Consider the following 19715-nt stretch of genomic DNA (forward strand, 5'->3'; position numbering starts at 1 on the left):
AGGACAGCAACTTTACCTGTCAGCTCCTTCCCATTTCCTGTCACTCACACCCTTAGCGTGTGAACTCTCCTATACTTCCTGCTCTGTTACCAGCTCCTGGGGAGCCTCCAGGTCTAATAAAGTCAGGCTGCTTTTCTAGAATCCTTGTGGTCATAGAATACGGGAGAAAGAGCAACATAGTCTTACTTCCCTTTGACGTCACCATATTTTTTTTAAACTGGTCATCATCCAAAGGAGAGAGTTTGTGCAGTTGGGGAGTTTAGTTGTGATGACTTGAGTCTTGGCCAATGTCTAAACTCGCTGAGGTATTTCTCAAGTACTTGAAATCAGTTTTAAGAAACAGGAGAAAAATATTTAAGAATTGATTACTTTTTTAAAAAATAAATTTATTTTATTTACTTACTATTTTTGGCTGCGTTGGGTCTTTGTTGCTTTTTAATACAGCTAGATTTTTTTTTTTTTTTTTTTTTTTTTTTGCGGTATGCGGGTCTCTCACTGCTGTGGCCTCTCCCGTTGCGGAGCACAGGCTCCGGACATGCAGGCTCAGCGGCCATGGCTCACGGGCCCAGCCGCTCCGCGGCATGTGGGATCTTCCCGGACCGGGGCACGAACCCGTGTCCCCCGCATCAGCAGGCGGACTCTCAACCACTGAACCACTGCGCCACCAGGGAAGTCCCAGCTAGATATTTTTAAATAGTATGCATTCGATTTTTTTAGTGCACAGAAACAGTCTAAAGAAGATAACCACAAAGGACAGTGAATTGGATACATTCTCTGGGCTCCCCTTTTATTCTTTCCATTGCTGCAGCTATAAGCTTCATGCGGGTGTAAACTGACACCACGTTCCTCAGCGCTCTGTGTTTCTCTTGCTCTCTTCCCAGTATGTCTCTAATGCTGGGGCATGGAACTCATGGGTGGTCTGAAACTGCAAAGGAATTAACAAGCCCTGGGACAACCCTTGACCAATGCAGGAAGGTGCTGGTGAACAACTGATCCCCCTACCAAACTCTTTTTTTTTAATTTTTAAAAAATTTTTTATTTATTTTTGGCTGCGTTGGGCCTTCGTTGCCGCGCGCGGGCTTTCTGTAGTTGCGGCGAGTGGGGGCTACTCTTCGTTGTGGTGCGGAGGCTTCTCATTGCGGTGGTTTCTCTTGTTGCGGAGCACGGGCTCTAGGCACGTGGGCTTCAGTAGTTGTGACTCCCAGGCTCTAGAGCACAGGCTAAGTAGTTGTGGCGCACGGGCTTAGTTGCTCCGCGGCCTGTGGGAATCTTTCCGGACCAGGGATAGAACCTGTATCCCCTGCATTGGCACGCAGATTCTTAACCACTGCGCCACCAGGGAAGCACCCCCTCCCAACCTTCTGAGTGAAGAATCCAAGGTGCATTCTATGTGGCTTCTCAGAAGATCCCAGTGGCTTCAGCCCCAGCCTCCTACAGTGGTGACCAACTGGAAAACACACTTTTGCATTGGCTTTCCCTTCTTCTCTGTTTTACTTTCCCCACTTCCTCCCTCCTTCTCCTGAGATTATTCCCCCAAAATTGCCTATATGCAAGCCTTGTGTTGGGCTTTGCTTTTAATTTTTGGGGGGGATTGGGGAGGGGGAGGCTAGAAGCGTTGGTAACAGAAATGGTAGAGAGCAGACTCTAGAGTAGGATCCTGGATCTGAATCACTCTCTGCTCAAATGGAAGTGAGGGCTCCACTGCCGGACAGCGTGGAATGGGCATGACCTCTGGTGTGCCATAGCGGTCACAAGATTCCTAAGATGGGGATGAGTGCAGGGTAAAGGTCAAGTGTTGGGTTACGAGGTTGCTAAGGCACTTGAACGATATGAGGGCAGTTATGATTATAAGGACTGAGAGTTTGCCAGCTTTTATTAATTGCTTTAGAAGCCTTGTAGAAAGAAAATGACAAGCCCAGGTTAGCCAAATAACAACACAGGTCACTCTGTGAGATCCAGAAGGACTCTGTAGCTTGTTTAAAGAGACCTCACCTCCGTCAGCCGGAGGGAAGAATGTGCTGAAAATAAGTATTTAATTATATGAGTGATGGAATTGCAATGACGATTGAATGCATGGCTTCAAAGGTCTCTTTACTCAAAGCCCTTTGAGGAGTTCTCAGGAGAGCTCCGAGAGCAGGAATAGGGGCATTTGGGTGTATGAGCCTGATAATATCGTGGAGGCTTACTCTAGAGGAGTCATGAGAAGACACATTATATTAGATAAGAATTCTTGGGAGCTCCCTGGCGGTCCAGGGGTTAGGACTCCGCGCTTTCACGGCCCTAATACACCAGCACTTCTTTTCTCTCCTTCCCTTTTCCCTCCTTGCACACAGACCCCCAAACTGGCAGTGTGTCAGCCAGATGTGTTTTGTAGACCCAAAGTATTGTTTTAAAATTTGAATTAATTGTCAACATTTTAGAAATCACGTCAATCCACATAAAACTCTATATTTCCACCCATTTTATTATTTACATGAACTCCATAAAATGTTAGAGTTTGAAATCTCTGCCCTGGAATCCCCCTGGGGGCCATGCTTGTTCCACCCAAGAGGCAAAGGCCGCCTTGGGGATTTTTTTCCCCTTACAGTCAGTATCGTAGACTGTGGGAATGGGACTAGACAAGGATATTAGTTATGACCTTTCACTTCATTTTGCAGATGAAGAAATTGATGAGTGATCATAGAACATAGTCAAGATTATACATTGGTTCGTAGCAAAACCAGGAGAGAGTTTAAACCTTTGTTTTCTGAGTACATAGCATTTTCCTTAGTGCACCCATCGCATTTTGGAGGTCAGAGTGGGGGGAGGTGAGGAAACCTTTCTCATTTCTCCCTTTAGCAGTTATATTGACTTGACATCTGCTGTGCCCTAACCCAAAACTACCTCTCCTGCCAAACTTGGGTGTAACCTACCAGTGTATGTACCACTGTTGGGTAATCAAGCGATTATTTTTTAACGTAACCCAGGGATCACACTTCCCTTAGGATAGTCTCCCTGAATCCCCATCCTGCTTACTCATAGAAAACCCCATCTTTTACCAAGATTCCCTGATGTTTCTGACTATCCCCAAGGAATGCTTAAAGATCCCACAAATCCATCCGAATTGTCTCTGCCTCCCCTGCCCCCTTGCCTGGGTCGGGACTGCTGCTCATTTCCAGCACAGGACAGCCTTTCCATCTCATCACTAGCTTCTCCACGCAGATCATTTTCCCCTCAAACCACTTTCTTTCAAGTCTGGACACAGATACATTCCTATATTTCTCAGGCATAACATTTCACGAAACTTTGCTTTAACCTTATATAATAACAGGACCAATTCATGCTGCAGAAAAGAAAATGTATAACAGGTAACTAGTTGCATCTGCTCCTAGATTGTCTATGTTATGACCATCCACAGGAGATTAACCAGTGCTCTCCTTTGCCGCCCCCCCCACCCCAACCTGCAGCAAAGTTGCAGGGGCCAGAGACGGGCCAAAGATGGGCTATTTCTGTACCTGGGAACACATTTCCAGTGAAACAAAGAAAATCTAAGTTTAAGGCTAGCTTTCCACCACGTATCATGATTTACAGAGATGCCAAATCTACCCACAATGAAAACAAACAGTTGCACTGTTTGCATAGTAGTTTGTTTCTTTCCTGTCTCTCCACCCTAGAGTAGTATTTTGGTTTGGCTTGGCATAACCAAAGGGCCTTAGAAATATTTTCAGTGTCAAAAAAGCAAGGCCCCTGCTCCGCAAAGATGAATTTGAACCTTCACCTTTGACGAAACAAAACTTGCTGGCCTTTGAAAATATTCTTCATACTTCTAGCCACTGAGTTAGAAAAAAAATAAGTAGAGGTTTAACCTCAGCTAGAAAAAGCAAGAAAAAATGTTTTATAGTTTCTGGAGAGGTGAGTGTTGTATTTTTAATATTTCAAGATTGACATGGTTTGTGGGGAGTGAGTGAATAATGAAGCTAACTATGGAGAAAGAGAGGGGTATCTGTTGAAGAAAACAAAGGGGTATCTCTCCGAGATTGAAAGGAAAGAGGCCCACTCAGGGAAAAGCAGGCCACCGAATTTTAAAGCTCATCAAACACTCTGCCTACTCTCTACTTAATAATTTAGCAAAGTACAGCCCTGAGAAGTAGGTGATTTAGCTCAAAGGAGACATCTAATTAGTGGCGGGACAAGTGAATAAATCAGGCCTCCTGACTCACTAGGCATTTTTCTTTCCACCACATCAGGCTGCCTTCAGCAGACAACAGGTAGGCAAGGCAGTAACAAGGAGGCCCCTTAAGCAGGGATTTCAACTGCCACCCTAGAAAGACAGTGGAATCACTCTCCCCTTTTAACTGGGAACCCTTTGTGGAGTGACAGGGACAGAGTAAAGGGACAAAGTAGGTGATTAAATAGTTAATCCCACTAGGGGATTGTAAGTAGAGAGAAAAGTATGGGAGACCCCTGTAAGTTAACGATCACTCAAGAAAGCAGGCTTGTAGGGACTTCCCTGGTGGTCCAGCTGTTAAGACTCCACGCTCCCAATGAAGGGGGCCTGGCTTCCATCCTTGGTCAGGGAACTAGATCCAGCATGCTGCAGTGAAGACCTGGCGCAGCCAAATAAATAAATATTAAAAAGGAAACAGGAAAGCAGGCTTGCTTAACAACAAAACCATGCAACAGAAGCATGAGACATGCCCAAAACAATAAAACAATGGTGGAATGAGCTCCACATCCTGCCCAGTGATGTCAGTAAGTTAATGATTCCCAGGACAGGCTCCTCTGCATGCACTAAAAACAAAAATATAGGGGAAAAGGTGACTTTATTCTGAAACCTGAGATGATTTACCATATCTTAGCATACATTACCACCCTTCTGAATAGCACCATGACAGCCCCAGTTTGACCACGTAGGGACAAGAAAACTCCCCCACCCGACGTGGAGGAGGAGATGACAATAGAAGCTTGACATCTACTCAAGAATGAGGAGGAAGGTGGCCTTCTGCCCCTCCCCACTTTTCCTCTGATTATGAAAATGTAACCCGTTAAGTCCTCGGTGCGCAATCCCTTGCCTGCCCGCTTGTATCTCTCACAAGCGTCCTATACTAATAAACTCTTTCCTTACCTGTCACCCTGCCTCTTGCTGAATTCCTTCTGTGCCGAAACAGAAGAACCTATGCTCTACTAAGTCCCAAAATGCATTCTGCGGTTTCAGCAGCACCTTAGGGAGGGTGTTAATGATGGGGAGGGAGAGATGGAGCTGGGAGACGGGACACCTGGCACTTCTGTGTGTTGACTGAATGCCAGCAAAGTTGTTGCCCATCGATTCTGGGAAATCACTTCTATTTAACTGTGGTAAGTGTTTTATCATAGGACAAGATTCTGACACTTTACAAAGTGCTTTTTTAAGAGAAGGAAGATGTGGAGGGAAGAGGGCAGAGTGGGGAGTTGCTAACAATGGGTTGAGTTTCAGTGGGGAAAGATGAAAAAGTTGGATGGTGGTGATGCTTACACAATGACATGAATGTACTTAACGCCAAAGAAGTGTACACTTAACAATGGTTACAAGGGCTTCCCTGGTGGCGCAGTGGTTGAGAGTCCGCCTGCCAATGCAGGGGACACGGGTTCGTGCCCCGGTCCAGGAAAATCCCACATGCCGCAGAGCGGCTGGGCCCGTGAGCCATGGCCACTGAGCCTGCACATCCGGAGCCTGTGCTCCGCAACGGGAGGGCCACAACAGTGAGAGGTCCGTGTACCGACAAAAAAAAAAAAAAAAGCTAAGGAGGAGGTAACCCTAGAGAGGTGATACAGAGCAGGAACAGAGAATGAGATGCTAGAAACCCTGAAGGTTGACAATACTGTCTTCATCTTTTATTTTCTTTTTTTTAAAAATGGTTGAAAGTATTATATTTCTTCACCTTGCTTTATTTTCTTTTATAAATTTATTTATTATTTGGCTGCGTTGGGTCTTTGTTGCTGCGCGGGCTTTCTCTAGTTGCGGAGAGCAGGGGCTACTCTTCGTTGCAGGCTTCTCATTGTGGTGGCTTCTCTTGCTGCGGAGCACGGGCTCTAGGTGCACAGGCTTCAGTAGTTATGGCACGCAGTCTCAGTAGTTGTGGCTCTCGGGCTTTGGAGTGCAGGCTTGGTAGTTGGTGGCACCCGGGCTTAGTTGCTCCGCGGCATGTGGGATCTTCCCGGACCAGGGATCGAACCCGTGTCCCCTGCATTGGCAGGCAGATTCTTAACCACTGCACCACCAGGGAAGTCTTCACATCTTTTCCGAATCTCTTATTTTCCGAATTTGTTCTTGGATTCACAGAAGGTTCCTGGAGGTATCTGCAGCCTATAAAACTGTATACACAGAGAGGAATCTGGGAAGATGGCCAGGAATCTATATCCCCACCTAGACAACAACTGCACCAGCAGAATCTGCCAGGGGAAGGCTTGGGTAGTAAATTGCAGTTAATTTCAGTTCCTAGCACAGTAGCAATTACCCATCCCCCACTCTTAGCCACCTGGTAGGTTGACAGCTGTGCATTTGTTCCTGGAGGAGCTCGCATACAGCTTCCAGGAGCCAGTGTGAGCAAAAAGGACCTTATCCTCCAAATATCAGGGATCAGTGCTCTGACTGCTGATTGCTACTTCTGATCACAGAAGTGCAGACAAAGAGGCAAACAGTCATTGCTATTGCACCTCCCCCCTTTATTGCAAGCCTCTCCTCTGCTGGTTGAAGAGACTTCTGGGGGAATTTAAAAGGCTGACACTAGGAAGTTCCCTGGTGGCCTAGTGGTTAGGATTCTGGGCTTTCGCTGCTGTAGCTTGGGTTCAATCCCTGGTCAGGGAACTGAGATCCTGCAAGCAGCAAAGTGCAGCCAAAAAAAAAAGAGAACATATCATTAAAAATAATAATAATTGGGCTTCCCTGGTGGTGCAGTGGTTGAGAGTCCGCCTGCCGATGCAGCGGACACGGGTTCGTGCCCCGGTCCGGGAAGATCCCACATGCCGCGGAGCGGCTGGGCCTGTGAGCCATGGCCGCTGAGCCTGTGTGTCCGGAGCCTGTGCTCCGCAACGGGAGAGGCCACAACAGTAAGAGGTCTGTGTACCGACCAAAAAAAAAGAGTAAAAAACAGGAACCCCAAAAGATAAATGGGCAAAGGAAATGAAAAGACAGTTTGTAGAAGGGGAAATCAAAAAGGCTGGCAAACATGTGAAGAGAAGCTCAAACTCATTAGCTATCAGGGTAACACAAAGTTTTAAAATAATAAGATATTACTTTATTAAGCTGGTGAAAATAATAAAGCTGAGAATACCAAGTGTTGGCAGGGATGTGGGGATAGCAGGACCTCTTATGCTGTTGGTGGGCGTGTGGACTGGTGCAGCCACCCTGGAGAGCAATCAGACAGTTCTTAGTTATACATCATTGTATTTCGTGACCAGCAAGCCCCACTTCTGGATATATTTCTCCAAAAAATTCCCACTCAAATTCACATGAAGACATCTCCAAGAAGGTTTATTCCACTGTTTGTGGTGGTAAGGATCTGGAGGTTATCCAGAGTCTATCCAAGAAATAAACTGGAAAATAAGGAGTACCGTGTAGCAGTCAGAAGCAACAATGACACGTACCAGAGCAATGTGCATCATGCCGAGAGAAAACAGGAAGAAAATAATGAGATCTAGAGTGTATAGCACTTATATAAATTAATACACTACACCCAACAGACAATACACATTTTAAAAGAACACATACAACTGAACGCATATACATTTAACTGGATGGTTTTCTGTAAGGGGAAAGAGGCAAATGAAACTGGGGATTGGGGTTATGGGTCCTGCCCCAACCAATGAGTTCCATGAACCAAAGACTGTACTGAATTCAACCCTCTAAGTCCAAAGTTCCCTCAAAAAAAAAAAAGGAAAACCTCAAAGAGAACAGGAAGGTGTGCAATGAAAAATAAAATCTTTCTTCCTCCATAGTTTTTCTCTCCATGGAATCTGCTGCTAATGTGTATGTGTGTGTGCTGCACATTTTTTTAGAAAAATGCTGAATGCATTTACTAGGACATGTTTGTATGGACGGGTAATTTTTATTTCTATCACATTGTTCTCTACCTTGTTCTCTTTGCTTCAGAATATACTTTGGGCACCTTTCCCTTTAAGCACTTACAGGGACTTCCCTGGTGGCGCAGTGGTTAAGAATCTGTCTGCCCATTCAGGAGACGCAGGTCCCATCCCTGGTCCGGGAAGATCCCACATGCCGCGGAGCAACTAAGCCCATGCGAGCCACAAGTACTGTGCCTGCATGCTGCAACTACTGAAGCCTGCGTGCCTAGAGCCCGTGCTCCACAAGAGAAGCCACCACAATGAGAAGCCCACGCACTGCGTGGAAGAGTAGCCCCCGCTTGCAGCAACTAGAGAAAGCCCGTGTGTAGCCAAAAATCCCAAAGCAGCCAAAAAACAAAAAAAAAAACCAACAACATAAGCACTTACAGATCTATCTCCTTTATTAACAGCTGTATTATATTGATATACTCCAACTTAAATGTCCTACCAATAGATATTAGTTTGCTTTTTTTAAAGTTGTTTGCTATTAAACAAATTTGCTTTTTAAATTGTTATTAAACAATGTCTTGCAAACATTCTTGCACATAAATTGAGGGGAAATTTTAGCAAGCATATTCACGATGTAAACCCCAAGTACTGAAATTTCTCAATCAATACAGTCAAAATATACACACACTTAAATATTTGATAGATAGGCTAAATTGCTTTCCCAAAGGTTGCAACAAAATAAAATCCCATCAGGGACTTCCCTGGCGGTCCAGTGGTCAAGACATTGCCTTCCAGTGCAGGGGATGCCAGTTCGATCCCCGGTTGGGGAGCTACGATCCCACATGCCTTGTGGCCAAAAAACCAAAACATAAAACAGAAGCAATATTGTAACAAATTCAATAAAGACTTTAAAAATGGTCCACAACAAAAGAATCTTTAAAAAAAATAAAATCCCATCAGAAACATCTGAAAGTACCTATTTCCCCATCCTTTTGCCAGCTCTGGGTTATGAAGCTTCTCTTTTTTACCAATTTAAAAGTTGAAAGATTGTATCTTGTTGATGTTTTGATCTCCATGTTTTTAAAATGTGAGTGAGATGAGTATGTTTCCATAATTTTATAGACCATTTATACTTTTCCGGTGAACTGTCCGTTCTTATAACTTGCGTATTTTCTTTTGAGTTGTTTTACTTTCTCTCATTCATTTGCATGAGCGTTATTTTGCAAAATAAGGCAATTAGCGATTTTATCATATGTTCTGCAATTACGTTTTCACAGTCTGTCTTTGTCTTTTGCCAAACAGAAGTTTAAAATTTTTATACAGATTTATCAGTCTGTTCCTTTATGCCTTCTGGGGAACAGATATTTTAAATTTTATTTTGTCACTTGGAAGTTTCTGAGAGGATTGATTAAAGTGTCTGAGGTGAAGAGGGAGGAGGGGAGCAGCGGAGGCAGTTGCAACTTCAAAAGGCAGAACAAAGAATTTAAACAAAGAGGTGGCAGGGGTGTTAGTGGGAGCAGAAATAGCAGCCCAACTGGGGCCCATTCCAGGGAAGCAACATCCCAGCAGAGCCTCCTGGATCCTTGCACTTAATGGGAGAGCTCTTAGCTACACAGGTAAGCAGCCCAGACCGGCCATGAGACCTGAGAAACATGCCTAGTTCTTCCCGGACACAGCAGGGAAGGGACCTCCCCAGGTAACTGAAATTCATAATTATCTGGGTCTTTGGAGACATTTCAAAATAGGGTGTCATTGTTTATTAAGCTGGCAAAATTGGGCATACTTATAATGTAAACCTCTCAGTCTGAGTTTCTCAGTCAAGTTTCCAAGAGAGATTAAGATTGAAAAATAGGACTTCCCTGGTGGTGCAGTGGTTGAGAATCCACCTGCCAATGCAGGGGACACGGGTTCGAGCCCTGGTCTGGGAAGATCCCACATGCCATGGAGCAACTAAGACCGTGTGCCACAGCTCCTGAGCCTGTGCTCTAGAACCCACGGGCCACAACTACTGAGCCCACGTGCCACAACTACTGAAGCCCGTGCGCCTAGAGCCTGTGCTCCACAACAAGAGAAGACACTGCAGTGAGAAGCCCGCGCACCACAATGAAGAGTAGCCCCCGCTCGCCGCAAGTAGAGAAAGCCTGCACGCAGCAACAAAGACCCAACACAGCCAAAAATAAATAAATAAAATACATTTTTTAAAAAGATTGACAAATAATAATAAACAAGTTTTGAACTTTGCAAATTGGGTGATGCTGAAATTTGCCAGTGATGGCCAATGACAGAGCAGCTCCGTTAGCAATTTAATTAGAATACTTTCAAAGCTCCCTGTGGCAGTGAGGGTAGAACTGTGGTCATTTGGTTGAGCCCATCCTCAGTTTTTGATTCGAGATAGGGAAGGACACTGATAATTGGTAAGCACTGTATATTGCATGGAAGGGAGGGGTTAGCTGATGACGTCACCACCTCCCTCTGGATTTACCACTCCAACTTTCCCTGACACAACTCTGACCACCTGGCAGGAGTGAAGGACCTCTACAGGGTTGACAAAAAATCAGAAGGAAATTTTCATACCACACAGATGCCCCCCAAGAGCTTTGCTATTGTAAATGTTACAAACTTGGATTACGTAGGCTAGAAGTGAATTGTACTGTGGATTTTTTGTTTCTTGCAATTCTCTCATTAAGTTATTAGGCCCTTCTGTTTTATATTTTACTAGCATTTGTATTTCACAAACAAGTCCAGTGGGGCAATTTTTGAAGATAAGGTGTGAGACAGAAGAGAATTCTAGGCCATGTCCTATGGCCAATTCTGATAAGATTAGTGATGAAGAATTATAATCTTCTGAGTCATTCCACTGCACCATTGCAAAAAGTGGTCTATAAAAAAATCCTCTCTACAATGAAAACTACCCCTCAATTGATCTTTTTTTTTTTTGGCTGCACCGGGTCTTTGTTGCAGCACTCGGGCTTCTCTGGTTGCAGCACACAGGCTCTAGAGGACATGGGCTCAGTGGTTGAAGTGTGCGGGCTTAGTTGCTGTATGGGGGATTTTAGTTCCCCGATCAGGAATCAAACCTGGGCCCCCTGCATTGGGAGCGCAGAGTCTTAACTGCTGGATCACCAGGGAAGTCCCCCTCAATGGATTTTTACACATGCTGGTAATCCAAGTTGTCCTAGTGCATGTACTTCATTTGAGGCAAACAACTTACAAATGCAGCAATGGCTCCAGCAAAATGGAAAAGCCACTTAACGATAAATCACAACCATTTGACCCAGAAAAGTGCTGAATATTTCTAACGGCTACTGGAATCTCAAAGCAAACAGAGAAAAACTTTTGTTTACAAAAAAGGTCAGTGGAAAAGCTCAGGAAGCAAGGGATGGAGTAGCAAACTTACTGCCTAAAAAGGAAAAATTACAGAGGTGATGAAAATCTCCTAATTCCAGGATGTAAAATTATAGTGAGTAAAATACTTGGACAGATACAATACAAGACACTGAAAAATCTCCGTAGCAGGATATGTTGATGTATCTATGACTTGTCACATGATGTTAAAAAGCTTTTTATCTAATAAACTGAAAACAACCTCTTCTATATCCAGGTTGGTAAGTCGACAGATTTCACTAATGAATGTCATGCTGCAACATTTATTAACGTGTAAATAATGGTAAAATTCAAGAAAAAATTTCTACTGCAAAGTGTTACCTGAAACAAGCAAAGGCCAAGATATATTTCATGTTTTGTTTAGTATCTAGAAACGAAAGGTTATCTCGGAGGATATTGGCATTTGTACTGATGGCGCCCTATAAACGGTTGGTTCTGTGAAAGGCTTTGCCCCTTGTGTAAAATAAGACAGTCCTGACATCATCACAACACACTGCTTTCTTCACGGGGAGGTGATGGTGTCAAAAAGTCTAGGAGATTAAATGAAAAACAGTTCTGGATGGTGGTACAAAAATGGTTAACTTTATTAACAAAGACCAGGTCACTCAAGTTTGTTTTTAAAGCTGTGGGGAAACCTGGACAAAGAAAGGGTAAAAATCTCTGCTACATAGTGAAACTTCCGGGGTCAGCAGAGGAAGACTTCTAATGGGGTATTTGAACTCAAAGGTGAATTTCTGGTGTATGTGCCAGAAAGTCGTGGGCCAGATTCTGCTGAGTGCTTTAAAGATAAGAATGGCTCCAAAAACACGCCTACTTAGCAGATCCTTTTTTATCACATGAGCCAGTTGAACAAGCCAATGAAAGCGCTTGGGAAAAATGCTTTGGCTTCAATTAACAAGATTTAAAAGGAAATAGAATCTTTGGAAAAATCATGCTGTAAAAGGAGATCTTAAAGTGTTTCTGCTGCTGCTTGGACTTGAGAGTGAGGAAGAGAGTAGGCAAGTATGAAAGTTAGCTTACTGGGATCACTGCATGGGGTAGAAAAAAAGAAAGCTGATGTGTAGAAAAGAGAAAAAAGTTGAGGTGATATGGGGGAAAATCGTATGATCACACCATCCTCCTCCCCGTGGGAAACATCCTCCCCTCCGTGGGAAACACTGTACAGTCATACCATCATGCCTCCCCAGATCCCCTGGAACAGTGGAGGAATCTATCTAGTGGGGACCCTCCTAACCCGCCCCATGTTTAGTCTGAGCACACACTCATGATGGAGACAAACCAGCCTTTCAAGCCTTTATCTCCCTCTCATTTTAGGCAACCAATGTTCAATTGTCTGTTCCAATTCTCTATCAAACCATTACTCTGGGACTTCCCTGGTGGCGCAGTGGTTAAGAATCCGCCTGCCAATGCAGGGGACATGGGTTCGAGCCCTGGTCCGAGAAGATCCCACATGCCGCAGAGCAACTAAGCCCGTGTGCCACAACTACCGAGCCTGCACTCTAGAGCCCCCGAGCCACAACTACTGAAGCCCGCACACCTAGAGCCCATGCTCCGCAACAAGAGAAGCCACCGCAATGAGAAGCCCGCGCACCGCAACGAAGAGTAGCCCCCGCTCGCCGCAACTAGAGAAAGCCCGCAAGCAGCAACAAAGACCTAACGCAGCCAAAAATTAATTAATTAATTAATAATTTTTAAAAAATTACTCTGAGGATGAGTGCATTCCTTGATCTGAAGAAATGTTATTCGGTGGTCCAAATTGGTACAGTATCTTGTCAATTGAGATAAATATCATGATCACCATAAAACTAATCCACCATGGTTTTCATACAAAGTATATCAGCCCCTTCATAGGGAGAGTTCCACTAGGCATTTATAGGAAGAGAATAATCCCCCTTCTTCAGCGTAAACAAGTGTTAGAGCAGCTTTTATACAGTCCACCAGGCTTAGGAACAACCTCCCGTGTGTCTGGATCATGCATAGATATCTGCATTTGTTTAGTAGTGAGCTGTGGGTCCTACATCAACCCCAATGTGTTCTTCCATGCTGCAGTATTCAAAAGCAAGGAAACTGCCCCTAAATTAGTCACTCTCACAATCATTTTAGTAAACGTTTTTGAGGAAGCTGATGACATTGATTCACAAAATGAGATAACTCCTTCACGCTATTGTCCTCTGGTTTCAGTAGTTTCTTCGTTTTGCCCTCTTCCAACCTGGACAAACTCCTTGGTGACTAGAGGTTGTAGACGTGGTGTCTGCTGTCCCAGCATAAATTTTCCAGCACGGGTTTTAAATGAAAAACACAGATTTTATTATTTCTTTTTAGCTTCAAAAATAACACTTGGGCTTCCCTGGTGGCGCAGTGGTTGAGAGTCCGCCTGCCGATGCAGGGGACACGGGTTCGTGCCCCGGTCCGGGAAGATCCCACATGCCGCGGAGCGGCTGGGCCCGTGAGCCATGGCCGCTGAGCCTGCGCGTCCGGAGCCTGGGCTCCACAGCGGGAGGGGCCACAGCAGTGAGAGGCCCGCGTACCGCAAAAAAAATAAATAAATAAATAAATAACACTTTATATGTATATATAGGCCTACAGAAGAGATCAAGAAACTTATATATATGCATAATAACTTTGTAATTGCTAGACCTTTATTTCAGCCTGATCATGTCACTTAGTGAGAAATCTCTTTTTCAGTCTTAATAACATAGTGTCTTAGGCTACTTTTATTCATATTGCTTTGGCTTGTGATTAATTGCTTTACTATTCAAAACTGTCAAATGTTTTTGTATTATAAATAACATTAATTAAAATAAATTTACAACCCTTGCTTAAGTTAAATCTATCAAGCTGACCTTTCAAAAACTGAATCCCCACTTTGGCTTAAGCCAGTTATTTAACAGAAATGTATTATGTTTGCCTTAAAAGTTTTTAAAATTTATGAAAAGGAAAGAAAGAGATTAATTTCAAGTAAGGTTACTTAATCTTTAGCTACCTGATTCTATTCACGATACACTGGCCAAAAAAAAAAAAACAGAAAAAAATCTTTTTAGCTTTAAATAGGAGAAATAATTACTCTTGCATATATTAAATACCATGTACCATACCTCATTAGTATTTCTTACAGTATGATGGTGTGATAAAACTTTTAGACCTATTTAGTTAAGTTTTTTTTTAAATCAAGTAGGATTTTTTTTTTAATCAAGGGAAAACTGAAGTCTCCTCGGGTGCACTACTTATGTGCAATAGAGTGAATATCCTTTGTGGGGAAGGGAAACCACACAAAAATAGTAGGCTAATAAATTGGCCATAGTAAACAGATCCACAGAAAGTATGATTCTCTACTCAAAAGAACATTGACTATTAATATTAGATTATTATATCTGTAATTTACTATCATAGTAACAAACCACTGCTTCAGATATAAGTGTTTATGCCAGAATTCCTTGAGACCTTCCCTTGAAAATTATTTCAAGCATTCCTCGAAGGTAGAAAGATTGAGAATGGCCTCCCTAAGACCCTACTGCCACTGTGTCAGTGTGACAGGTTTCTGTGCCCCTTGTTTGCTCACTTTCTAATCGCTAAGAGTTCTAAAGAACAGTTTCACTGACAGCCAAGCCCAGGTCTCATTACAATATGATTTTTGTCCAACTTCAGCACCAATATCCACTTGGACGTCAGGTTTACTGCAGGATTGAAACATGGCTGCTAGTCTCTGTATATTCTCACGAGCTCCTTCAGCCAAAAAGGGCAGAATTGCTATTAAATGAGGTAAATGTACTAAATGCTGATGCAAAAAGATTTCCAGGACACCTTATAACATGAAAAAAGCAAAGTTACAAAGTGGTGTATAGCATGTAAACACATTTACATGAACATACCAAGTTATATAGTTACATGAGTTCCTGGCTGAGTATATGTTCAGAGACATAGATGTGAAGCTAAAGGTAAATTTGGAGGCAGAGACCGAATAGAAGGAACAAAATTGCCTCATCAAGAACCATGGAAAAGAAAGCAATTATAAGAAAAATAAGAACGTTAAATGAAGCAAATGGGATGAGAGCTGCTAAATAAAAAATTACAGTGTATGCATGTGTGTATATATGTATATATTATGTATATAGGTACATGTATATGTATAATTATATATTTATATATAATTTTATATGATATTCCTAGGAGTCCTCTGCCTGAAGATGGGACAAACTGGTCCTTTCTTGGGGCAGGAACACAGTTATACCTTCATGACCTGAGTCATAGTATTATTTGTTCTGAATAAAATAATCAAAAAGAAAACAAATACTTGCAAGAGTAGGTTATAATGCCAGCTACCTGTCAAGGTGCCAAGGATGCAAATCATCTTCCTCTCAACAGCATATGTGGGGAATTCCCTGGCGGTCCAGGGGTTAGGGCTCCACACTTCCACTGCAGAGGGACACGGGTTTGATCCCTGGTCAGGGAACTAAGATCCCGCATTCTGCGTGGCCCGAAAAAGCAACAAACAAACAAACGAAAAAGCATATGTGGACTCATAGCAGGAAAGCCAAACTATACTAGGCATGCTTTGGCAAGAAACTGTCTAACATAGAAGGATTGTCTCTGTATATTTAAGCCTGACTCTAAAACTGGCTGCAGAATCCTGTATCTTGCTACAAGACTTAGACATGCAATATTTGAAAAAGAACAGAATTATTCCAGGTATAATTCCTATATCAAGGAATTAGGAAAAGGGTAGGCAAGCAAACCCTTAAAGGGAAGCCCAGGCTGAGCCCACATGAAGGCAGGACAGGGAAAGAGGCCCCATAGTTACCTTGGTTCTCATCTTCAGCCCACATTTAGACACCCTCTTACGTCCAAAGATGTGTTGGGTCAGGATGCAAAACTGTTTGAGTTTAAGCTCACAACATTTGATCCATTTCATTATTGGACCCATAAAACACACACACACATAGATATATATAAATAGATATCCTAGAAGTTAAGAGCATGGGGCTTGGAGACAAATCCCACAGCTGATGAACAGTGATTACATGTGGTTGGGCAAGTTATTTAACTTCTCTATGACCCAGTTTTCCTGTGTGTAAATGGGGATAGTATCACCTATCAATACCTCAGTGGGTTTTTATAAAGATGAAAACACCTAATGAACCTGAGTTTGATACACAGTAAGCACTCAAAAGGAAAAAAAAAGTGCTGTTGGACCCTCCTTAGGAAGAAAGATGCTGATTGTAACAGAAAACAATATCAGCTTGGCCACAGGCCCACTTTCTCCAGCTGAATCTCAGGCTTTGACTCTCTGGGTCACAACACACAAGGCTCATGATGTCAATAAGAGGCTCAAGGCATCGACAGAGAAGAGAGACGTCATTTTTAAAAAGAGAACTCCAAACAATAAATGCAAACCTGACTCTGGAGAAGTATAAAACATTGACTCTGCCCTTAAGGTGCTATCAGCCTCGTTGGGGGTGGGAGGAGGCACAGGGCTGAGACATAGAGTTTGGTTGGAAAGACCAAATAGGTGTATCCAAGAAGGCTTCTCTGCAGACGTGACTGCCTCCAGAGGAGATGATGCCTGTGCTGAGTCTTGAGGAAAGAGTAGGAACAACCCAGATGATGAGGATACAAGCATAGAAATACAGGGAAATTGTTATGTTTCTAGTAAAAGGAGCTTGTGAAAGCAAAGGGAAATGAAGCTAGGGAGAGAGGTCAGGGACAAATCAACAAAATCTTAGTACAAGAAGCCAAGAATTTAAACTTTATCATAAAAGTCAATGGACAGCCATTGTTGAATTTTAGCAACGAGATGGACTTGATCAGTTTTTCACCTTGGAAAGATCACCCCAGCTTAGTTTGGAAGTAACAGCAGAAAAGAGCTACAACTACACTCCAGGCCAGATACATGACCACCGCAATAAGATATAGCAACAGTGGGATGGGGAGAAGATTGACTTAAGTAGAGCAGATATAATATTGGCAGGATTTGGTGACAGTTGGATGTGGAAGAAGTGAGAGGAAGAATCATGGCTGACTCTGAAGTTTCTGACTTGGACAACTGAATGAATAGTGGTTAACCTAAAATACAAGAAAAGAAACAGGGGTCCTGGAAGCAGATGAGTACAGTGCTATAGAAAGTCACAGAGGTCACTGTTCGCTGTGATGATAAGGGAAGGTGTTCAAGAGGCCCTACATGATGGACAGAACATGATTTTGTGTCTTTCAATAGGAACCTCCGTCCTAGTTTGGGGCTCTGATGACTCAAAAAAGTGAAGGCTGGAAAGAGGACATGGAGATCTTGTGGGTGTGTCCTGGGAGGAGGAGAAAGGGATGGCCTGACCTAAAGCATGGAGAGGAGTGGCAGCAGCCCAGACACCCGAGGACCTGCACGACATTGAGAGCTATTATTGTCACACGGATTCTCCCCAGGCATCGAGCAAAGCACCTGGGACTCACCACCAAGGTAAGAAAAGTATACATCGGGACTTCCCTGGTGGTCCAGTGGTTAAGAATTCACGCTCCCTATGCAGGGGGCCCAGGTTCCATCCCTGGTCAGGGAACTAGATCCCACATGCTGTAACTAAGAGTCCGCATGCCACAACTAAAGATCCCATGTGCCACAACTAAGACCCAGCCCAGCTAAATAAATAAATAAATAAATATTTTTTAAAGTATATATAGAATATTTTATACAGATATATATTCTTCCCAAAACCCCATATGCCTGAGACAAGTGTCCCATCCTTTTGGCAACAGAATGCTGTAGAACAATACATATATAAAGACTTTACAAGTAGGCATACATATCCTTTAAGAAATCAATTTTCTCATTTATATGAAAGCTTCAGAAAAGGCAAATTTATAAAATTTAAGAGGCAGAAAGTAGATCAGTTGTTGCCTGGTGTTGGGGGTAAGAACGGAATTACCCGTAAAGGGCTTGTAGAATCTTATTGGAGTGATGAAAACGTTCTAAGAATGTCTTAGTGAGATTGCTGCACCACTTGGCAAAGTTACTGAGAATGATTCAATTGTATACTTAATTTTTATAGTAAAATAGACTTCAATAAATTTTTTTAAAAAAGAAATCAACTTCCAGATCTTCAACTTCTAGAGGTGGTCCTTTCTAAAAACGACCTGCCTGAGAAAGCACCTATGTGCAAGGTTATGTAAAATTTCCTTTCCTACCTCCCCTTACCATTAGCCAATCTCGAAAAGGGAAGAAAGTTATATTATTCTACTATGATGTATTGGTTCAGAATGAGAAAACCTCCCAGTTGCCAACAAAGACTGTTCTACATATTGGTTTCTGGGATACTTCATTTAATATTTAAATGCCTTAGGGCTTCTTACCTTTCTCTTTTTGATACTTAAGTTTGTTAAGAGTGTAGCCTGGTATATTAGAAATTAAGTGTTTTAGCCTGTGTTGGGATGTTCTGAATTCAGATACATTGTCAGGGGCAGTGCGTGTGTGGACAATTTTCATATAAACACCTTTCCACACCTCAGTTCTTATCAAGGAACACATAATGGGGGAGAGTTCTACAGGAGCAAAGCAAAAATAGCATTGATACAAAATAGCAAATGCTGAAACTAGCGTTTCCAAGTATTTAAAAATAAACATTCTTTTCAAGGACTTCCCTGGTGGTCCATTAGTAAAGAATCTGCCTTCCAAAGCAGGGGATTCGGGTTTGATCCTTGGTTGGGGAGCTAAGATCCCACATGCCGTGGGGCAATTATGCCCCTGCGCCACAACTACTGAGCTCCCGTGCCTCAATGAGAGAGCCCGGGTGCTGCAAGCTACAGAGCCCATGCGCTCTGGACCCCACGCACCACAACTACAGAGCCCACGAGCCCTGGAGCCTGTGCACTTCAACTAGAGAGAGAAAACCCTCATGCCACAACTAGAGAGAAGCCCTCGCGCCACAATGAAGAGCCCAGGCGCCGCCTCTAAGACCCGTCGCAGCCAAAAAAAAAAATTCTTTTCAGCTCTTCTCAACACTCAATCCCTAGATTGTGTCATTACTAAGAAAAAAGTCACCTTTGGACGAATGAAGCTGAACTGTTTAGTGACACTTGTCTCTTTAGACTGTTTTCCAATACTACCAAAATTTCAAGATATATTAAATAAAAGCCATGAATAGAAATTCCAACTGTCTTCTTCAGAGTCAATATGAATTTATCAGAAAGTTAAATAAGTTAAAATAAGTTAAAGCTTATTTTATCAAGTTGCATCATAAAATACATAATCCAGTGCCACTATCACTAACCAATCTTAAGCGAGCCCTTAACGCTGCCCATCATCATACTCTAGTTCCATTACT

General features: G+C 43.0%; 1 protein-coding gene across 1 annotated transcript in view; it reads left to right on the forward strand.

Annotated features, from left to right (window-relative positions):
• Positions 1-19715, forward strand: part of LOC113622956 (dehydrogenase/reductase SDR family member 2, mitochondrial-like) — a 162890-nt gene that overhangs the window by 129061 nt on the left and 14114 nt on the right.

Source organism: Aethalodelphis obliquidens, unplaced genomic scaffold (genome assembly GCF_003676395.1).
Source record: "Aethalodelphis obliquidens isolate GAN/ISIS:26980383/991018 unplaced genomic scaffold, ASM367639v1 scaffold10, whole genome shotgun sequence".
Classification (NCBI taxonomy): Eukaryota; Metazoa; Chordata; class Mammalia; order Artiodactyla; family Delphinidae; genus Aethalodelphis; species Aethalodelphis obliquidens.